The sequence below is a fragment of the Schistocerca americana genome, chromosome 3, assembly GCF_021461395.2.
Source record: "Schistocerca americana isolate TAMUIC-IGC-003095 chromosome 3, iqSchAmer2.1, whole genome shotgun sequence".
In the NCBI taxonomy this organism is placed as follows: domain Eukaryota; kingdom Metazoa; phylum Arthropoda; class Insecta; order Orthoptera; family Acrididae; genus Schistocerca; species Schistocerca americana.
Genome location: NC_060121.1, coordinates 700,602 through 722,135, shown reverse-complemented (window position 1 = coordinate 722,135; position 21,534 = coordinate 700,602).

Sequence of the window (21,534 nt, the reverse complement as noted above, 5' to 3'; positions counted from 1 at the left end):
CGATGTATTGAATCTCGACGCAATATGAGTGTTCCATCGTCATTAGGAGGCCCTAAACTTTACAATTAACTATCAATTTCGCGTCGGATTTGAAAATCTAGACTCATAGGAGAATGTCCATATGGTGCCCGAGGCAGCAATATCATCTTGGAGAGTAGTCGGCTGGAGGACGATGTATTGAATCTAGACGTCATTTGAGTGTTCCATCGTCATTAGGAGGCCATGAACGTAACAATTAACGATCAGTTTTGCGTCGGATTCGAAAATCTAGACTCACCGGAGAACGACCATAAGGTGCCCGAGGCAGGAATATCCCCTAGGAGACAAGTTGGCTGGAGGACGATGTATTGAATCTCGACGCAATTTGAGTGTTCCATCGTCTTTAGGAGGCCATGAACGTTACAATTAACCATCAGTTTTGCGTCGTATTCGAAAATCTAGACTCACAGGAGACGGACCATATGGTGCCCGATGCAGCAAAATCCCCTTGGGAAGAAGTCGGCTGGAGGACTATGTATTGAATCGCTACGCATTTTGAGTGATCCATCGTAATTAGGAGGCCCGGAAAGTCACAATGAACTATCACTTTTGCGTCGGATTCGAAAATCTAGACTCAAAGGAGAAGGACCATAAGGTGCCCGAGGCAGCAATATCCCCATGGAGACAAGTCGGCTTGAGGACGATGCACTGAATCGCGACGCAATTTGAGTGTTCCATCGTCATTATGAGGCCCTGAACGTTATAATTAACTATCAGTTTTGCGTCGGATACGAAAACCTAGACTCACAGGAGAACGATCATAAGGTGCCCGAGGCAGGAATATCCCCTAGGAGACAAGTCGGCTGGAGGCCGATGTATTGAATCTCGACGCAATTTGAGTGTTCCATTGTCATTAGGAGGCGCTGAATGTTACAATTAACTATCAGTTATGATTCGGCTGGAGGCCGATGTTTTGAATCTCGACGCAATTTGAGTGTTCCATCGTCATTAGGAGGCCCTGAACGTTACAATTAACTATCAATTATGCGTCGGATTCGAAAATCTAGACTCACAGGAGAACGACCATAAGGTGCCCGTGGTGCAGTAGACCCTTGGAGACAAGTCGGTTGGAGGACGATGTATTGAATCGCTACGCATTTTGAGTGTTCCATCGTAATTAGGAAGCCCGGAAAGTCACAATGAACTATCAGTTTTGCGTCGGATTCGAAAATCTAGACTCAAAGGAGAAGGACCATAAGGTGCCCGAGGCAGCAATATCCCCATGGAGACAAGTCGGCTTGAGGACGATGCACAGAATCTCGACGCAATTTGAGTGTTCCATCGTCATTAGGAGGCCATGAACGTTACAATTAACTATCAGTTTTGCGTCGGATTCGAAAATCTAGACTCACAGGTGAAGGACCATATGGTGCCCGAGGCAGCAATATCACCTTGGAGAGAAGTCGGCTGGAGGACGATGTATTGAATCTCGACGTAATTTGGGTGTTCCATCGTCATTTGGAGGCCACGAACGTAACAATTAACTATCAGTTTTGCGTCGGATCCGAAAATCTAGACTCACAGGAGAACGACCATAAGGTGCCCGAGGCAGGAATATCCCCTAGGAGACAAGTCGGCTGGAGGCCGATGTATTGAATCTCGCCGCAATTTGAGTGTTCCATCGTCATTAGGAGGCCCTGAACGTAACAATTAACTATCAGTTATTGTCGGATTCGAAAATCTAGACTTACAGGAGAACGACCATAAGGTGCCCGAGGTGCAGACTTGGAGACAAGTCGGCTGGAGGACGATGTATTGAAACGCTACGCATTTTGAGTGTTCCATCGTAATTAGGAGGCCCGGAAAGTCACAATGAACTATCAGTTTTGCGTCGGATTCGAAAATCTAGACTCATAGGAGAAGGACCATAAGGTGCCCGAGGCAGCAATAGACCCTTGGAGACAAGTCGGCTGGAGGACAAAGTATTGAATCTCGACGTAATTTGAGTGTTCCATCGTCATTAGCAGGCCCTGAACGTTAAAATTAACTATCTGTTTTTCGTCGGGTTTTAAAGTCTATACCCACAGGAGAACGACCATAAGGTGTAATAGACACTTGGAGGCAAATCGGCTGGAGGACGATGTATTGAATCTCGACGCAATTTGAGTGTTCCATCGTCACTAGGAGGCCCTGAACGTTACAATTAACTATCAGTTTTGCCTCGTATTTAAAAATCTAGACTTACAGGAGAACGACCATAAGGTGCCCGAGGTAGCAATATCCCCTTGAAGACAAGTAGGCTGGAGGACGATGTATTGAATCTCGACGCAATTTGAGTGTTCCATTGTCATTAGGAGGCGCTGAATGTTACAATTAACTATCAGTTATGCTTCGGCTGGAGGCCGATGTTTTGAATCTCGACGCAATTTGAGTGTTCCATCGTCATTAGGAGGCCATGAACGTTACAATTAACTATCAGTTTTGCGTCGGATTCGAAAATCTAGACTCACAGGTGAAGGACCATATGGTGCCCGAGGCAGCAATATCACCTTGGAGAGAAGTCGGCTGGAGGACGATGTATTGAATCTCGACGTAATTTGGGTGTTCCATCGTCATTTGGAGGCCACGAACGTAACAATTAACTATCAGTTTTGCGTCGGATCCGAAAATCTAGACTCACAGGAGAACGACCATAAGGTGCCCGAGGCAGGAATATCCCCTAGGAGACAAGTCGGCTGGAGGCCGATGTATTGAATCTCGCCGCAATTTGAGTGTTCCATCGTCATTAGGAGGCCCTGAACGTAACAATTAACTATCAGTTATTGTCGGATTCGAAAATCTAGACTTACAGGGAAACGAACATAAGGTGCCCGAGGTGCAGACTTGGAGACAAGTCGGCTGGAGGACGATGTATTGAAACGCTACGCATTTTGAGTGTTCCATCGTAATTAGGAGGCCCGGAAAGTCACAATGAACTATCAGTTTTGCGTCGGATTCGAAAATCTAGACTCATAGGAGAAGGACTATAAGGTGCCCGAGGCAGCAATAGACCCTTGGAGACAAGTCGGCTGGAGGACAAAGTATTGAATCTCGACGTAATTTGAGTGTTCCATCGTCATTAGCAGGCCCTGAACGTTAAAATTAACTATCTGTTTTTCGTCGGGTTTTAAAGTCTATACCCACAGGAGAACGACCATAAGGTGCAATAGACACTTGGAGGCAAATCGGCTGGAGGACGATGTATTGAATCTCGACGCAATTTGAGTGTTCCATCGTCATTAGGAGGCCCTGAACGTTACAATTAACTATCAGCTTTGCCTCGTATTTAAAAATCTAGACTTACAGGAGAACGACCATAAGGTGCCCGAGGCAACAATAGACTCTTGGAGACAAGTCGGCTGGAGGACGATGTGTTGAATCTCGACGCAATTTGATTGTTCCATCGTCATTAGGAGGCCCTGAACGTTACAATTAACTATCACTTCTGCGTCGGTTTCGAAAATCTAGACTCACAGGAGACGGACCACACGGTGCCCGAGGCAGCAATATCCCCTTGAAGACAAGTAGGCTGGAGGACGATGTATTGAATCTCGACGCAATTTGAGTGTTCCATTGTCATTAGGAGGCGCTGAATGTTACAATTAACTATCAGTTATGCTTCGGCTGGAGGCCGATGTTTTGAATCTCGACGCAATTTGAGTGTTCCATCGTCATTAGGAGACCCTGAACGTTACAATTAACTATCAATTATGCGTCGGATTCGAAAATCTAGACTCACAGGAGAACGACCATAAGGTGCCCGTGGTGCAGTAGACCCTTGGAGACAAGTCGGTTGGAGGACGATGTATTGAATCGCTACGCATTTTGAGTGTTCCATCGCCATTAGGAGGCCCTGAACGTTACAATTAACAATCAGTTTTGCGTCGGATTCTAAAATCTAGACTCACAGGTGAAGGACCATATGGTGCCCGAGGCAGCAATATCACCTTGGAGAGAAGTCGGCTGGAGGACGATGTATTGAATCTCGACGTAATTTGGGTGTTCCATCGTCATTAGGAGGCCATGAACGTAACAATTAACTATCAGTTTTGCGTCGGGTTTTAAAGTCTATACCCACAGGAGAACGACCATAAGGTGCAATAGACACTTGGAGGCAAGTCGGCTGGAGGACGATGTATTGAATCTCGACGCAATTTGAGTGTTCCATCGTCATTAGGAGGCCCTGAACGTTACAATTAACTATCAATTTTGCCTCGGATTTAAAAATGTAGACTCACAGGAGAACGACCATAAGGTGCCCGAGGCAGGCATATCCCCTAGGAGACAAGTCGGCTGGAGGCCGATGTATTGAATCTCGACGCAATTAGAGTGTTCCATCGTCATTAGGAGGCCATGAACGTTACAATTAACTATCAATTTCGCGTTGGATTCGAGAATCTAGACTCTCAGGAGACGGACCATAAGGTGCCCGAGGCAGCAATATCCCCATGGAGACAAGTCGGCTTGAGGACGATGCACAGAATCTCGACGCAATTTGAGTGTTCCATCGTCATTAGGAGGCCATGAACGTTACAATTAACTATCAGTTTTGCGTCGGATTCGAAAATCTAGACTCACAGGTGAAGGACCATATGGTGCCCGAGGCAGCAATATCACCTTGGAGAGAAGTCGGCTGGAGGACGATGTATTGAATCTCGACGTAATTTGGGTGTTCCATCGTCATTAGGAGGCCATGAACGTAACAATTAACTATCAGTTTTGCGTCGGGTTTTAAAGTCTATACCCACAGGAGAACGACCATAAGGTGCAATAGACACTTGGAGGCAAGTCGGCTGGAGGACGATGTATTGAATCTCGACGCAATTTGAGTGTTCCATCGTCATTAGGAGGCCCTGAACGTTACAATTAACTATCAGTTTTGCCTCGGATTTAAAAATCTAGACTCACAGGAGAACGACCATAAGGTGCCCGAGGCAGGCATATCCCCTAGGAGACAAGTCGGCTGGAGGCCGATGTATTGAATCTCGACGCAATTAGAGTGTTCCATCGTCATTAGGAGGCCATGAACGTTACAATTAACTATCAATTTCGCGTTGGATTCGAGAATCTAGACTCTCAGGAGACGGACCATATGGTGCCCGAGGCAGCAATATCTCCTTACAGACATTTCGGCTGGAGGACGATGTATTGAATCGCGACGCAATTTGAGTGTTCCATCGCCATTAGGAGGCCCTGAACGTTACAATTAACAATCAGTTTTGCGTCGGATTCTAAAATCTAGACGCACAGGAGAAAGACCATAAGGTGCCGGAGGCAGCAAGAGACCGTTGGAGACAAGTCGGCTGAATGAAGATGTATTGAATGTCGACGCAATTTGAGTGTTCCATCGTCATTAGGAGGCCCTGAACGTTACAATTAACTATCACTTCTGCGTCGGTTTCGAAAATCTAGACTCACAGGAGACGGACCACACGGTGCCCCAGGCAGCAATATCCCCTTGAAGACAAGTAGGCTGGAGGACGATGTATTGAATCTCGACGCAATTTGAGTGTTCCATTGTCATTAGGAGGCGCTGAATGTTACAATTAACTATCAGTTATGCTTCGGCTGGAGGCCGATGTTTTGAATCTCGACGCAATTTGAGTGTTCCATCGTCATTAGGAGACCCTGAACGTTACAATTAACTATCAATTATGCGTCGGATTTGAAAATCTAGACTCACAGGAGAACGACCATAACGTGCCCGTGGTGCAGTAGACCCTTGGAGACAAGTCGGTTGGAGGACGATGTATTGAATCGCTACGCATTTTGAGTGTTCCATCGTAATTAGGAAGCCCGGAAAGTCACAATGAACTATCAGTTTTGCGTCGGATTCGAAAATCTAGACTCAAAGGAGAAGGACCATAAGGTGCCCGAGGCAGCAATATCCCCATGGAGACAAGTCGGCTTGAGGACGATGCACAGAATCTCGACGCAATTTGAGTGTTCCATCGTCATTAGGAGGCCATGAACGTTACAATTAACTATCAGTTTTGCGTCGGATTCGAAAATCTAGACTCACAGGTGAAGGACTATATGGTGCCCGAGGCAGCAATATCACCTTGGAGAGAAGTCGGCTGGAGGACGATGTATTGAATCTCGACGTAATTTGGGTGTTCCATCGTCATTAGGAGGCCATGAACGTAACAATTAACTATCAGTTTTGCGTCGGGTTTTAAAGTCTATACCCACAGGAGAACGACCATAAGGTGCAATAGACACTTGGAGGCAAGTCGGCTGGAGGACGATGTATTGAGTCTCGACGCAATTTGAGTGTTCCATCGTCATTAGGAGGCCCTGAACGTTACAATTAACTATCAGTTTTGCCTCGGATTTAAAAATCTAGACTCACAGGAGAACGACCATAAGGTGCCCGAGGCAGGCATATCCCCTAGGAGACAAGTCGGCTGGAGGCCGATGTATTGAATCTCGACGCAATTAGAGTGTTCCATCGTCATTAGGAGGCCATGAACGTTACAATTAACTATCAATTTCGCGTTGGATTCGAGAATCTAGACTCTCAGGAGACGGACCATATGGTGCCCGAGGCAGCAATATTTCCTTACAGACATTTCGGCTGGAGGACAATGTATTGAATCGCGACGCAATTTGAGTGTTCCATCACCATTAGGAGGCCCTGAACGTTACAATTAACAATCAGTTTTGCGTCGGATTCTAAAATCTAGACGCACAGGAGAAAGACCATAAGGTGCCGGAGGCAGCAAGAGACCCTTGGAGACAAGTCGGCTGAATGAAGATGTATTGAATGTCGACGCAATTTGAGTGTTCCATCGTCATTAGGAGGCCCTGAACGTTACAAGTAACTAGCAATTTCGCGTTGGATTCGAGAATCTAGACTCTCAGGAGACGGACCATATGGTGCCCGAGGCAGCAATATCTCCTTACAGACATATCGGATGGAGGACGATGTATTGAATCGCGACGCAATTTGAGTGTTCCATCGCCATTAGGAGGCCCTGAACGTTACAATTAACAATCAGTATTGCGTCGGATTCTAAAATCTAGACGCACAGGAGAACGACCATAAGGTGCCGGAGGCAGCAAGAGACCCTTGGAGACAAGTCGGCTGATTGACGATGTATTGAATCTCGACGCAATTTGAGTATTCCATCGTCATTAGGAGGCCCTGAACGTTACAAGTAACTATCAATTTCGCGTTGGATTCGAAAATCTAGACTCACAGGAGACGGACCATATGGTGCCCGAGGCAGCAATATCCCCTTGGAGACATATCGGCTGGAGGACGATGTATTGAATCGCGACGCAATTTGAGTGTTCCATCGCCATTAGGAGGCCCTGAACCTTACAATTAACAATCAGTTTTGCGTCGGATTCGAAAATCTAGACTCACAGGAGAACTACCATAAGGTGCCCGAGTTAGCAACAGACTCTTGAAGACAAGTCGGCTGAAGGACGATGTATTGATTCTCGACGCAATTTTAGTGTTCCATCGTCATTAGGAGGCCCTGAACGTTACAATTAACTATCAGTTTTTCGTCGGATTCGAAAATCTAGACTCACTGGAGATGGAACATAAGGTGCCCGAGGCAGCAATCTTCGCTTGGAGACAAGTCCGCTGGAGGACGATGTATTGAATCTCGACGCAGTTTGAGTGTTCCATCGTCATTAAGAGGCGCTGAACGTTACAATTAACTATCAGTTATGCGTCGGGTTCGAAAATCTACTCACAGGAGAAGGACCATATGCTGCCCGAGGCAGCAATATCCCCTGGGAGACAAGTCGGCTGGAGGACGATGTATTGAATCTCGACGCAATTTGAGTGTTCCATCCTCATTAGGAGGCCCTGAACGCTACAATTAACTATCAGTTTTGCGTCGGATTCGAAAATCTAGACTCACAGGTGAAAGACCATAAGGTGCCACAGGCAGCAATAGATCCCTGGAGACAAATCGGCTGGAGGACGATGTATTGACTCTCGACTGAACTTGAGTGTTCCAACGTCATTGGGAGGCGCTGAACGTTAGAATTAACTATCAGTTATGTGTCGGATTAGAAAATCTACTCATAGGAGAAGGACCAAATGGTGCCCGAGACAGCAATATCCCCTTGGAGACAAGTCGGCTGGTGGACGATGTATTGAATCTCGACGCAATTTGAGTGTTCCATCGTCATTAGGTGGCGCTGAATGTTACAATTGACAATCAGTTTTGCGTCGGATTTGAAAATCTAGTCTCACAGGAGACGGACAATATGGTGCCCGAGGCAGCAATAGACTCTTGGAGACAAGTCGGCTGAATGACGATGTATTGAAACGCAACGCAATTTGTGAGTTCCAGCGACATTAGCATAGTCGTAACGTTATAATTAAATGTCAGTTTTGCGTCGGATTTGGAAATCTACACTCACAGGAGAACGACCATAAGGTGACCGAGGCAGCAGTAGACCCTTGGAGACAAGTCAGCTGGTGGTCGATGTACTGAATCTCGACGCAATTTTAGTGTTCCATCGTCATTAGGAGGCCCTGAACGTTACAATTAAATATCAGTTTTGCGTCGGATACAAAAATCTAGACTCACAGGAGACGGACCATTTGCTGCCCGAGGCAGCAACATCCCCTTGGAGACAAGTCGGTTGGAGGACGATGTATTGAATCTCGACGCAATTTGAGTGTTCCATCTTCATTAGGAGGCATTGAACGCTACATTTAACTATCAGTTTTTCGTCGGATTCGAAAATCTAGACTCACAGGTGAACGACCATAAGGTGCCACAGGCAGCAATAGATCCATGGAGACAAATCGGCTGAAGGACGATGTATTGAATCGCGACGCAATTTGAGTGTTCCATCGTCATTAGGAGACCCTGAAAGTTACAATTAACAGTCAGTTTTGCGTCGGATATGAAAATCTAGACTCACAGTAAAAAGACCATAAGGTGCCCGAGGCAGCAATGGACCCTTGGAGACAAGTCGGCTGGTGGTTGATGTACTGAATCTCGACGCAATTTTAGTGTTCCATCGTCATTAGGAGGCCCTGAACGTTACAATTAACTATCAGTTTTTCGTCGGATTCGAAAATCTAGACTCACTGGAGACGGACCATAAGGTGCCCGAGGCAGCAATCTTCGCTTGGAAACAAGTCCGCTGGAGGACGATGTATTGAATCACGACGCAATTTGAATGTTCCATCGTCATTAGGAGGCGCTGAACGTTACAATTAACAATCATTTTTGCGTCGGATTTGAAAATCTAGTCTCACAGGAGACGGACCATATGGTGCCCTAGGCAGCAATATCCCATTGGAGACAAATCGGCTGGAGGACGATGTATTGAATCTCTACGCAATTTGAGTGTTCCGTCGTCATTAGGAGACCCTGAACGTTACAATTAACAATCAGTTTTGCGTCGGATACGAAAATCTAGACTCACAGGAGACGGACCATATGCTGCCCGAGACAGCAATATCCCCTTGGAGACAAGTCGGCTGGAGGACGATGTATTGAATCTCGACGCAATTTCAGTGTTCCATCGTCATTAGGAAGCCCTGAAGGCTACAATTAACTATCAGTTTTGCGTCGAATTCGAAAATCTAGACTCACAGGAGACGAACCATATGCTGCCAGAGGCAGCAATATCCCCTTGGAGACAAGTCGGCTGGAGGATGATGTATTGGATCTCGACGCAATTTGAGTGTTCCATCGTCATTAGGAGGCCGTGAACGCTACAATTAACCATCAGTTTAGCGTCGGATTGGAAAATCTAGACTCACAGGAGACGGACAACATGGTTCCCGAGGCAGCAATATCCCCTTGTAGAGAATTCGGCTGGAGGACGATGTATTGAATCTCGACGCAATTTGAGTGTTCCATCGTCGTTAGGAGACCCTGAACGTTACAATTAACAATCATTTCAGCGTCGGATTCGAAAATATACTCACAGCAGAAGGACCATATGGTGCCCGAGACTTGGATACAAGTCGGCTGGAGGACGATGTATTCAGTCTCCACGCAATTTGAGTGTTCCATCGTCATTAGGAGACCCTGAACGTTACAATTAACAATCAGTTTTGCGTCGTATACGAAAATCTAGACTCACAGTAGAACGACCACAAGGTGCCCGAGGCAGCAATAGACCCTTGGAGACAAGTCGGCTGGAGGACGATGTATTGAATCTCGACGCAATTTGAGTGTTCCATCGTCATTAGGAGGCGCTGAACGTTTCAATTAACAATAATTTTTGCGTCGGATTTGAAAATCTAGTCTCACAGGAGACGGACGATATGGTGCCCGAGGCAGCAATATCCCATTGGAGACAAATCAGCTGGAGGACGATGTATTGAATCTCGACGCAATTTGAGTGTTCCATCGTCATTAGGACACCCTGAACGTTACAATTAACAATCAGTTTTGCGTCGGATACGAAAAACTAGACTCACAGTAGAACGACCACAAGGTGCCCGAGGCAGCAATAGACCCTTGGAGACAAGTCGGCTGAAGGACCATTTATTAAATCTCGACGCAATTTGAGTGTTCCATCGTCATTAGGAGGCCCTGAACGTTACAATTAAATATCAGTTTTGCGTCGGATACAAAAATCTAGACCCACAGGAGACGAACCATATGCTGCCCGAGGCAGCATTATCCCCTTGGAGACAAGTCGGCTGGAGGACGATGTATTGAATCTCGACGCAATTTGAGTGTTCCATCTTCATTAGGAGGCCCTGAACGCTACAATTAACTATCAGTTTTGCGTCAGATTCGAAAATCTAGACTCACGGGTGAACGACCATAAGGTGCCACAGGCAGCAATAGATCCCTGGACACAAATCGGCTGGAGGTCGATCTATTGAATCGCGACGCAATTCGAGTGTTCCATCGTCATTAGGAGGCCCTGAACGTTACAATTAACCATCAGTTTAGCGTCGGATTCGAAAATCTACACTCACAGGAGACGGACAACATGGTTCCCGAGGCAGCAATAACCCCTTGTAGACAATTCGGCTGGAGGGCGATGTATTGACTCTCGACTCAATTTGAGTGTTCCATCGCCATTGGGAGGCTCTGAACGTTAGAATTAACTATCATTTCAGCGTCGGATTCGAAAATATACTCACAGCAGAAGGACCATATGGTGCCCGAGACAGCAATATCCCCTTGGATACAAGTCGGCTAGAGGACGATGTATTGAATCTCGACGCAATTTGAGTGTTCCATCGTCATTAGGAGGCCCTGAACGTTACAATTAACTATCAGTTTTGCCTCGGATTTAAAAATCTAGACTCACAGGAGAACGACCATAAGGTGCCCGAGGCAGGCATATCCCCTAGGAGACAAGTCGGCTGGAGGCCGATGTATTGAATCTCGACGCAATTAGAGTGTTCCATCGTCATTAGGAGGCCATGAACGTTACAATTAACTATCAATTTCGCGTTGGATTCGAGAATCTAGACTCTCAGGAGACGGACCATATGGTGCCCGAGGCAGCAATATTTCCTTACAGACATTTCGGCTGGAGGACGATGTATTGAATCGCGACGCAATTTGAGTGTTCCATCGCCATTAGGAGGCCCTGAACGTTACAATTAACAATCAGTTTTGCGTCGGATTCTAAAATCTAGACGCACAGGAGAAAGACCATAAGGTGCCGGAGGCAGCAAGAGACCCTTGGAGACAAGTCGGCTGAATGAAGATGTATTGAATGTCGACGCAATTTGAGTGTTCCATCGTCATTAGGAGGCCCTGAACGTTACAAGTAACTAGCAATTTCGCGTTGGATTCGAGAATCTAGACTCTCAGGAGACGGACCATATGGTGCCCGAGGCAGCAATATCTCCTTACAGACATATCGGATGGAGGACGATGTATTGAATCGCGACGCAATTTGAGTGTTCCATCGCCATTAGGAGGCCCTGAACGTTACAATTAACAATCAGTATTGCGTCGGATTCTAAAATCTAGACGCACAGGAGAACGACCATAAGGTGCCGGAGGCAGCAAGAGACCCTTGGAGACAAGTCGGCTGATTGACGATGTATTGAATCTCGACGCAATTTGAGTATTCCATCGTCATTAGGAGGCCCTGAACGTTACAAGTAACTATCAATTTCGCGTTGGATTCGAAAATCTAGACTCACAGGAGACGGACCATATGGTGCCCGAGGCAGCAATATCCCCTTGGAGACATATCGGCTGGAGGACGATGTATTGAATCGCGACGCAATTTGAGTGTTCCATAGCCATTAGGAGGCCCTGAACCTTACAATTAACAATCAGTTTTGCGTCGGATTCGAAAATCTAGACTCACAGGAGAACTACCATAAGGTGCCCGAGTTAGCAACAGACTCTTGAAGACAAGTCGGCTGAAGGACGATGTATTGATTCTCGACGCAATTTTAGTGTTCCATCGTCATTAGGAGGCCCTGAACGTTACAATTAACTATCAGTTTTTCGTCGGATTCGAAAATCTAGACTCACTGGAGATGGAACATAAGGTGCCCGAGGCAGCAATCTTCGCTTGGAGACAAGTCCGCTGGAGGACGATGTATTGAATCTCGACGCAGTTTGAGTGTTCCATCGTCATTAAGAGGCGCTGAACGTTACAATTAACTATCAGTTATGCGTCGGGTTTGAAAATCTACTCACAGGAGAAGGACCATATGCTGCCCGAGGCAGCAATATCCCCTGGGAGACAAGTCGGCTGGAGGACGATGTATTGAATCTCGACGCAATTTGAGTGTTCCATCCTCATTAGGAGGCCCTGAACGCTACAATTAACTATCAGTTTTGCGTCGGATTCGAAAATCTAGACTCACAGGTGAAAGACCATAAGGTGCCACAGGCAGCAATAGATCCCTGGAGACAAATCGGCTGGAGGACGATGTATTGAATCGCGACGCAATTTGAGTGTTCCATCGTCATTAGGAGGCCCTGAACGTTACAATTAACCATCAGTTTAGCGTCGGATTCGAAAATCTAGACTCACAGGAGACGGACAACATGGTTCCCGAGGCAGCAATATCCCCTTGTAGACAATTCGGCTGGAGGACGATGTATTGACTCTCGACTGAACTTGAGTGTTCCAACGTCATTGGGAGGCGCTGAACGTTAGAATTAACTATCAGTTATGTGTCGGATTCGAAAATCTACTCATAGGAGAAGGACCAAATGGTGCCCGAGACAGCAATATCCCCTTGGAGACAAGTCGGCTGGTGGACGATGTATTGAATCTCGACGCAATTTGAGTGTTCCATCGTCATTAGGTGGCGCTGAATGTTACAATTGACAATCAGTTTTGCGTCGGATTTGAAAATCTAGTCTCACAGGAGACGGACAATATGGTGCCCGAGGCAGCAATAGACTCTTGGAGACAAGTCGGCTGAATGACGATGTATTGAAACGCAACGCAATTTGTGAGTTCCAGCGACATTAGCATAGTCGTAACGTTATAATTAAATGTCAGTTTTGCGTCGGATTTGGAAATCTACACTCACAGGAGAACGACCATAAGGTGACCGAGGCAGCAGTAGACCCTTGGAGACAAGTCAGCTGTTGGTCGATGTACTGAATCTCGACGCAATTTTAGTGTTCCATCGTCATTAGGAGGCCCTGAACGTTACAATTAAATATCAGTTTTGCGTCGGATACAAAAATCTAGACTCACAGGAGACGGACCATTTGCTGCCCGAGGCAGCAATATCCCCTTGGAGACAAGTCGGTTGGAGGACGATGTATTGAATCTCGACGCAATTTGAGTGTTCCATCTTCATTAGGAGGCATTGAACGCTACATTTAACTATCAGTTTTTCGTCGGATTCGAAAATCTAGACTCACAGGTGAACGACCATAAGGTGCCACAGGCAGCAATAGATCCATGGAGACAAATCGGCTGAAGGACGATGTATTGAATCGCGACGCAATTTGAGTGTTCCATCGTCATTAGGAGACCCTGAAAGTTACAATTAACAGTCAGTTTTGCGTCGGATATGAAAATCTAGACTCACAGTAAAAAGACCATAAGGTGCCCGAGGCAGCAATGGACCCTTGGAGACAAGTCGGCTGGTGGTTGATGTACTGAATCTCGACGCAATTTTAGTGTTCCATCGTCATTAGGAGGCCCTGAACGTTACAATTAACTATCAGTTTTTCGTCGGATTCGAAAATCTAGACTCACTGGAGACGGACCATAAGGTGCCCGAGGCAGCAATCTTCGCTTGGAAACAAGTCCGCTGGAGGACGATGTATTGAATCTCGACGCAATTTGAATGTTCCATCGTCATTAGGAGGCGCTGAACGTTACAATTAACAATCATTTTTGCGTCGGATTTGAAAATCTAGTCTCACAGGAGACGGACCATATGGTGCCCTAGGCAGCAATATCCCATTGGAGACAAATCGGCTGGAGGACGATGTATTGAATCTCTACGCAATTTGAGTGTTCCGTCGTCATTAGGAGACCCTGAACGTTACAATTAACAATCAGTTTTGCGTCGGATACGAAAATCTAGACTCACAGGAGACGGACCATATGCTGCCCGAGACAGCAATATCCCCTTGGAGACAAGTCGGCTGGAGGACGATGTATTGAATCTCGACGCAATTTCAGTGTTCCATCGTCATTAGGAAGCCCTGAAGGCTACAATTAACTATCAGTTTTGCGTCGAATTCGAAAATCTAGACTCACAGGAGACGAACCATATGCTGCCAGAGGCAGCAATATCCCCTTGGAGACAAGTCGGCTGGAGGATGATGTATTGGATCTCGACGCAATTTGAGTGTTCCATCGTCATTAGGAGGCCGTGAACGCTACAATTAACCATCAGTTTAGCGTCGGATTGGAAAATCTAGACTCACAGGAGACGGACAACATGGTTCCCGAGGCAGCAATATCCCCTTGTAGAGAATTCGGCTGGAGGACGATGTATTGAATCTCGACGCAATTTGAGTGTTCCATCGTCGTTAGGAGACCCTGAACGTTACAATTAACAATCATTTCAGCGTCGGATTCGAAAATATACTCACAGCAGAAGGACCATATGGTGCCCGAGACTTGGATACAAGTCGGCTGGAGGACGATGTATTCAGTCTCCACGCAATTTGAGTGTTCCATCGTCATTAGGAGACCCTGAACGTTACAATTAACAATCAGTTTTGCGTCGTATACGAAAATCTAGACTCACAGTAGAACGACCACAAGGTGCCCGAGGCAGCAATAGACCCTTGGAGACAAGTCGGCTGGAGGACGATGTATTGAATCTCGACGCAATTTGAGTGTTCCATCGTCATTAGGAGGCGCTGAACGTTTCAATTAACAATAATTTTTGCGTCGGATTTGAAAATCTAGTCTCACAGGAGACGGACGATATGGTGCCCGAGGCAGCAATATCCCATTGGAGACAAATCAGCTGGAGGACGATGTATTGAATCTCGACGCAATTTGAGTGTTCCATCGTCATTAGGACACCCTGAACGTTACAATTAACAATCAGTTTTGCGTCGGATACGAAAAACTAGACTCACAGTAGAACGACCACAAGGTGCCCGAGGCAGCAATAGACCCTTGGAGACAAGTCGGCTGAAGGACCATTTATTAAATCTCGACGCAATTTGAGTGTTCCATCGTCATTAGGAGGCCCTGAACGTTACAATTAAATATCAGTTTTGCGTCGGATACAAAAATCTAGACCCACAGGAGACGAACCATATGCTGCCCGAGGCAGCATTATCCCCTTGGAGACAAGTCGGCTGGAGGACGATGTATTGAATCTCGACGCAATTTGAGTGTTCCATCTTCATTAGGAGGCCCTGAACGCTACAATTAACTATCAGTTTTGCGTCAGATTCGAAAATCTAGACTCACGGGTGAACGACCATAAGGTGCCACAGGCAGCAATAGATCCCTGGACACAAATCGGCTGGAGGTCGATCTATTGAATCGCGACGCAATTCGAGTGTTCCATCGTCATTAGGAGGCCCTGAACGTTACAATTAACCATCAGTTTAGCGTCGGATTCGAAAATCTACACTCACAGGAGACGGACAACATGGTTCCCGAGGCAGCAATAACCCCTTGTAGACAATTCGGCTGGAGGGCGATGTATTGACTCTCGACTCAATTTGAGTGTTCCATCGCCATTGGGAGGCTCTGAACGTTAGAATTAACTATCATTTCAGCGTCGGATTCGAAAATATACTCACAGCAGAAGGACCATATGGTGCCCGAGACAGCAATATCCCCTTGGATACAAGTCGGCTAGAGGACGATGTATTGAATCTCGACGCAATTTGAGTGTTCCATCGTCATTAGGAGGCCCTGAACGTTACAATTAACTATCAGTTTTGCCTCGGATTTAAAAATCTAGACTCACAGGAGAACGACCATAAGGTGCCCGAGGCAGGCATATCCCCTAGGAGACAAGTCGGCTGGAGGCCGATGTATTGAATCTCGACGCAATTAGAGTGTTCCATCGTCATTAGGAGGCCATGAACGTTACAATTAACTATCAATTTCGCGTTGGATTCGAGAATCTAGACTCTCAGGAGACGGACCATATGGTGCCCGAGGCAGCAATATTTCCTTACAGACATTTCGGCTGGAGGACGATGTATTGAATCGCGACGCAATTTGAGTGTTCCATCGCCATTAGGAGGCCCTGAACGTTACAATTAACAATCAGTTTTGCGTCGGATTCTAAAATCTAGACGCACAGGAGAAAGACCATAAGGTGCCGGAGGCAGCAAGAGACCCTTGGAGACAAGTCGGCTGAATGAAGATGTATTGAATGTCGACGCAATTTGAGTGTTCCATCGTCATTAGGAGGCCCTGAACGTTACAAGTAACTAGCAATTTCGCGTTGGATTCGAGAATCTAGACTCTCAGGAGACGGACCATATGGTGCCCGAGGCAGCAATATCTCCTTACAGACATATCGGATGGAGGACGATGTATTGAATCGCGACGCAATTTGAGTGTTCCATCGCCATTAGGAGGCCCTGAACGTTACAATTAACAATCAGTATTGCGTCGGATTCTAAAATCTAGACGCACAGGAGAACGACCATAAGGTGCCGGAGGCAGCAAGAGACCCTTGGAGACAAGTCGGCTGATTGACGATGTATTGAATCTCGACGCAATTTGAGTATTCCATCGTCATTAGGAGGCCCTGAACGTTACAAGTAACTATCAATTTCGCGTTGGATTCGAAAATCTAGACTCACAGGAGACGGACCATATGGTGCCCGAGGCAGCAATATCCCCTTGGAGACATATCGGCTGGAGGACGATGTATTGAATCGCGACGCAATTTGAGTGTTCCATAGCCATTAGGAGGCCCTGAACCTTACAATTAACAATCAGTTTTGCGTCGGATTCGAAAATCTAGACTCACAGGAGAACTACCATAAGGTGCCCGAGTTAGCAACAGACTCTTGAAGACAAGTCGGCTGAAGGACGATGTATTGATTCTCGACGCAATTTTAGTGTTCCATCGTCATTAGGAGGCCCTGAACGTTACAATTAACTATCAGTTTTTCGTCGGATTCGAAAATCTAGACTCACTGGAGATGGAACATAAGGTGCCCGAGGCAGCAATCTTCGCTTGGAGACAAGTCCGCTGGAGGACGATGTATTGAATCTCGACGCAGTTTGAGTGTTCCATCGTCATTAAGAGGCGCTGAACGTTACAATTAACTATCAGTTATGCGTCGGGTTTGAAAATCTACTCACAGGAGAAGGACCATATGCTGCCCGAGGCAGCAATATCCCCTGGGAGACAAGTCGGCTGGAGGACGATGTATTGAATCTCGACGCAATTTGAGTGTTCCATCCTCATTAGGAGGCCCTGAACGCTACAATTAACTATCAGTTTTGCGTCGGATTCGAAAATCTAGACTCACAGGTGAAAGACCATAAGGTGCCACAGGCAGCAATAGATCCCTGGAGACAAATCGGCTGGAGGACGATGTATTGAATCGCGACGCAATTTGAGTGTTCCATCGTCATTAGGAGGCCCTGAACGTTACAATTAACCATCAGTTTAGCGTCGGATTCGAAAATCTAGACTCACAGGAGACGGACAACATGGTTCCCGAGGCAGCAATATCCCCTTGTAGACAATTCGGCTGGAGGACGATGTATTGACTCTCGACTGAACTTGAGTGTTCCAACGTCATTGGGAGGCGCTGAACGTTAGAATTAACTATCAGTTATGTGTCGGATTCGAAAATCTACTCATAGGAGAAGGACCAAATGGTGCCCGAGACAGCAATATCCCCTTGGAGACAAGTCGGCTGGTGGACGATGTATTGAATCTCGACGCAATTTGAGTGTTCCATCGTCATTAGGTGGCGCTGAATGTTACAATTGACAATCAGTTTTGCGTCGGATTTGAAAATCTAGTCTCACAGGAGACGGACAATATGGTGCCCGAGGCAGCAGTAGACCCTTGGAGACAAGTCAGCTGTTGGTCGATGTACTGAATCTCGACGCAATTTTAGTGTTCCATCGTCATTAGGAGGCCCTGAACGTTACAATTAAATATCAGTTTTGCGTCGGATACAAAAATCTAGACTCACAGGAGACGGACCATTTGCTGCCCGAGGCAGCAATATCCCCTTGGAGACAAGTCGGTTGGAGGACGATGTATTGAATCTCGACGCAATTTGAGTGTTCCATCTTCATTAGGAGGCATTGAACGCTACATTTAACTATCAGTTTTTCGTCGGATTCGAAAATCTAGACTCACAGGTGAACGACCATAAGGTGCCACAGGCAGCAATAGATCCATGGAGACAAATCGGCTGAAGGACGATGTATTGAATCGCGACGCAATTTGAGTGTTCCATCGTCATTAGGAGACCCTGAAAGTTACAATTAACAGTCAGTTTTGCGTCGGATATGAAAATCTAGACTCACAGTAAAAAGACCACAAGGTGCCCAAGGCAGCAATGGACCCTTGGAGACAAGTCGGCTGGTGGTTGATGTACTGAATCTCGACGCAATTTTAGTGTTCCATCGTCATTAGGAGGCCCTGAACGTTACAATTAACTATCAGTTTTTCGTCGGATTCGAAAATCTAGACTCACTGGAGACGGACCATAAGGTGCCCGAGGCAGCAATCTTCGCTTGGAAACAAGTCCGCAGGAGGACGATGTATTGAATCTCGACGCAATTTGAATGTTCCATCGTCATTAGGAGGCGCTGAACGTTACAATTAACAATCATTTTTGCGTCGGATTTGAAAATCTAGTCTCACAGGAGACGGACCATATGGTGCCCGAGGCAGCAATATCCCATTGGAGACAAATCGGCTGGAGGACGATGTATTGAATCTCTACGCAATTTGAGTGTTCCGTCGTCATTAGGAGACCCTGAACGTTACAATTAACAATCAGTTTTGCGTCGGATACGAAAATCTAGACTCACAGGAGACGGACCATATGCTGCCCGAGACAGCAATATCCCCTTGGAGACAAGTCGGCTGGAGGACGATGTATTGAATCTCGACGCAATTTCAGTGTTCCATCGTCATTAGGAAGCCCTGAAGGCTACAATTAACTATCAGTTTTGCGTCGAATTCGAAAATCTAGACTCACAGGAGACGAACCATATGCTGCCAGAGGCAGCAATATCCCCTTGGAGACAAGTCGGCTGGAGGATGATGTATTGGATCTCGACGCAATTTGAGTGTTCCATCGTCATTAGGAGGCCGTGAACGCTACAATTAACCATCAGTTTAGCGTCGGATTGGAAAATCTAGACTCACAGGAGACAGACAACATGGTTCCCGAGGCAGCAATATCCCCTTGTAGAGAATTCGGCTGGAGGACGATGTATTGAATCTCGACGCAATTTGAGTGTTCCATCGTCATTAGGAGACCCTGAACGTTACAATTAACAATCATTTCAGCGTCGGATTCGAAAATATACTCACAGCAGAAGGACCATATGGTGCCCGAGACCTGGATACAAGTCGGCTGGAGGACGATGTATTCAGTCTCCACGCAATTTGAGTGTTCCATCGTCATTAGGAGACCCTGAACGTTACAATTAACAATCAGTTTTGCGTCGTATACGAAAATCTAGACTCACAGTAGAACGACCACAAGGTGCCCGAGGCAGCAATAGACCCTTGGAGACAAGTCGGCTGGAGGACGATGTATTGAATCTCGACGCAATTTGAGTGTTCCATCGTCATTAGGAGGCGCTGAACGTTACAATTAACAATAATTTTTGCGTCGGATTTGAAAATCTAGTCTCACAGGAGACGGACGATATGGTGCCCGAGGCAGCAATATCCCATTGGAGACAAATCAGCTGGAGGACGATGTATTGAATCTCGACGCAATTTGAGTGTTCCATCGTCATTAGGACACCCTGAACGTTACAATTAACAATCAGTTTTGCGTCGGATACGAAAAACTAGACTCACAGTAGAACGACCACAAGGTGCCCGAGGCAGCAATAGACCCTTGGAGACAAGTCGGCTGAAGGAGCATTTATTAAATCTCGACGCAATTTGAGTGTTCCATCGTCATTAGGAGGCCCTGAACGTTACAATTAAATATCAGTTTTGCGTCGGATACAAAAATCTAGACCCACAGGAGACGAACCATATGCTGCCCGAGGCAGCATTATCCCCTTGGAGACACGTCGGCTGGAGGACGATGTATTGAATCTCGACGCAATTTGAGTGTTCCATCTTCATTAGGAGGCCCTGAACGCTACAATTAACTATCAGTTTTGCGTCGTATTCGAAAATCTAGACTCACGGGTGAACGACCATAAGGTGCCACAGGCAGCAATAGATCCCTGGATACAAATCGGCTGGAGGTCGATCTATTGAATCGCGACGCAATTCGAGTGTTCCATCGTCATTAGGAGGCCCTGAACGTTACAATTAACCATCAGTTTAGCGTCGGATTCGAAAATCTACACTCACAGGAGACGGACAACATGGTACCCGAGGCAGCAATAACCCCTTGTAGACAATTCGGCTGGAGGGCGATGTATTGACTCTCGACTCAATTTGAGTGTTCCATCGCCATTGGGAGGCTCTGAACGTTAGAATTAACTATCATTTCAGCGTCGGATTCGAAAATATACTCACAGCAGAAGGACCATATGGTGCCCGAGACAGCAATATCCCCTTGGATACAAGTCGGCTAGAGGACGATGTATTGAATCTCGACGCAATTTGAGTGTTCCATCGTCATTAGGAGGCGCTGAACGTTACAATTAACTATCAGTTATGCGTCGGATTCGAAAATCTACTCACAGGAGAAGGACCATATGGTGCCCGAGACAGCAATATCCCCTTGGAGACAAGTCGGCTGACGGACGATGTATTGAATCTCGACGCAATTTGAGTGTTCCATCGTCATTAGGAGGCTCTGAACGTTACAATTAACTATCAGTTTTTCGTCGGATTCGAAAATCTAGACTCACTGGAGACGGACCATAAGGTGCCCGAGGCAGCAATCTTCGCTTGGAAGCAAGTCCGCTGGAGGACGATGTATTGAATCTCGACGCAATTTGAGTGTT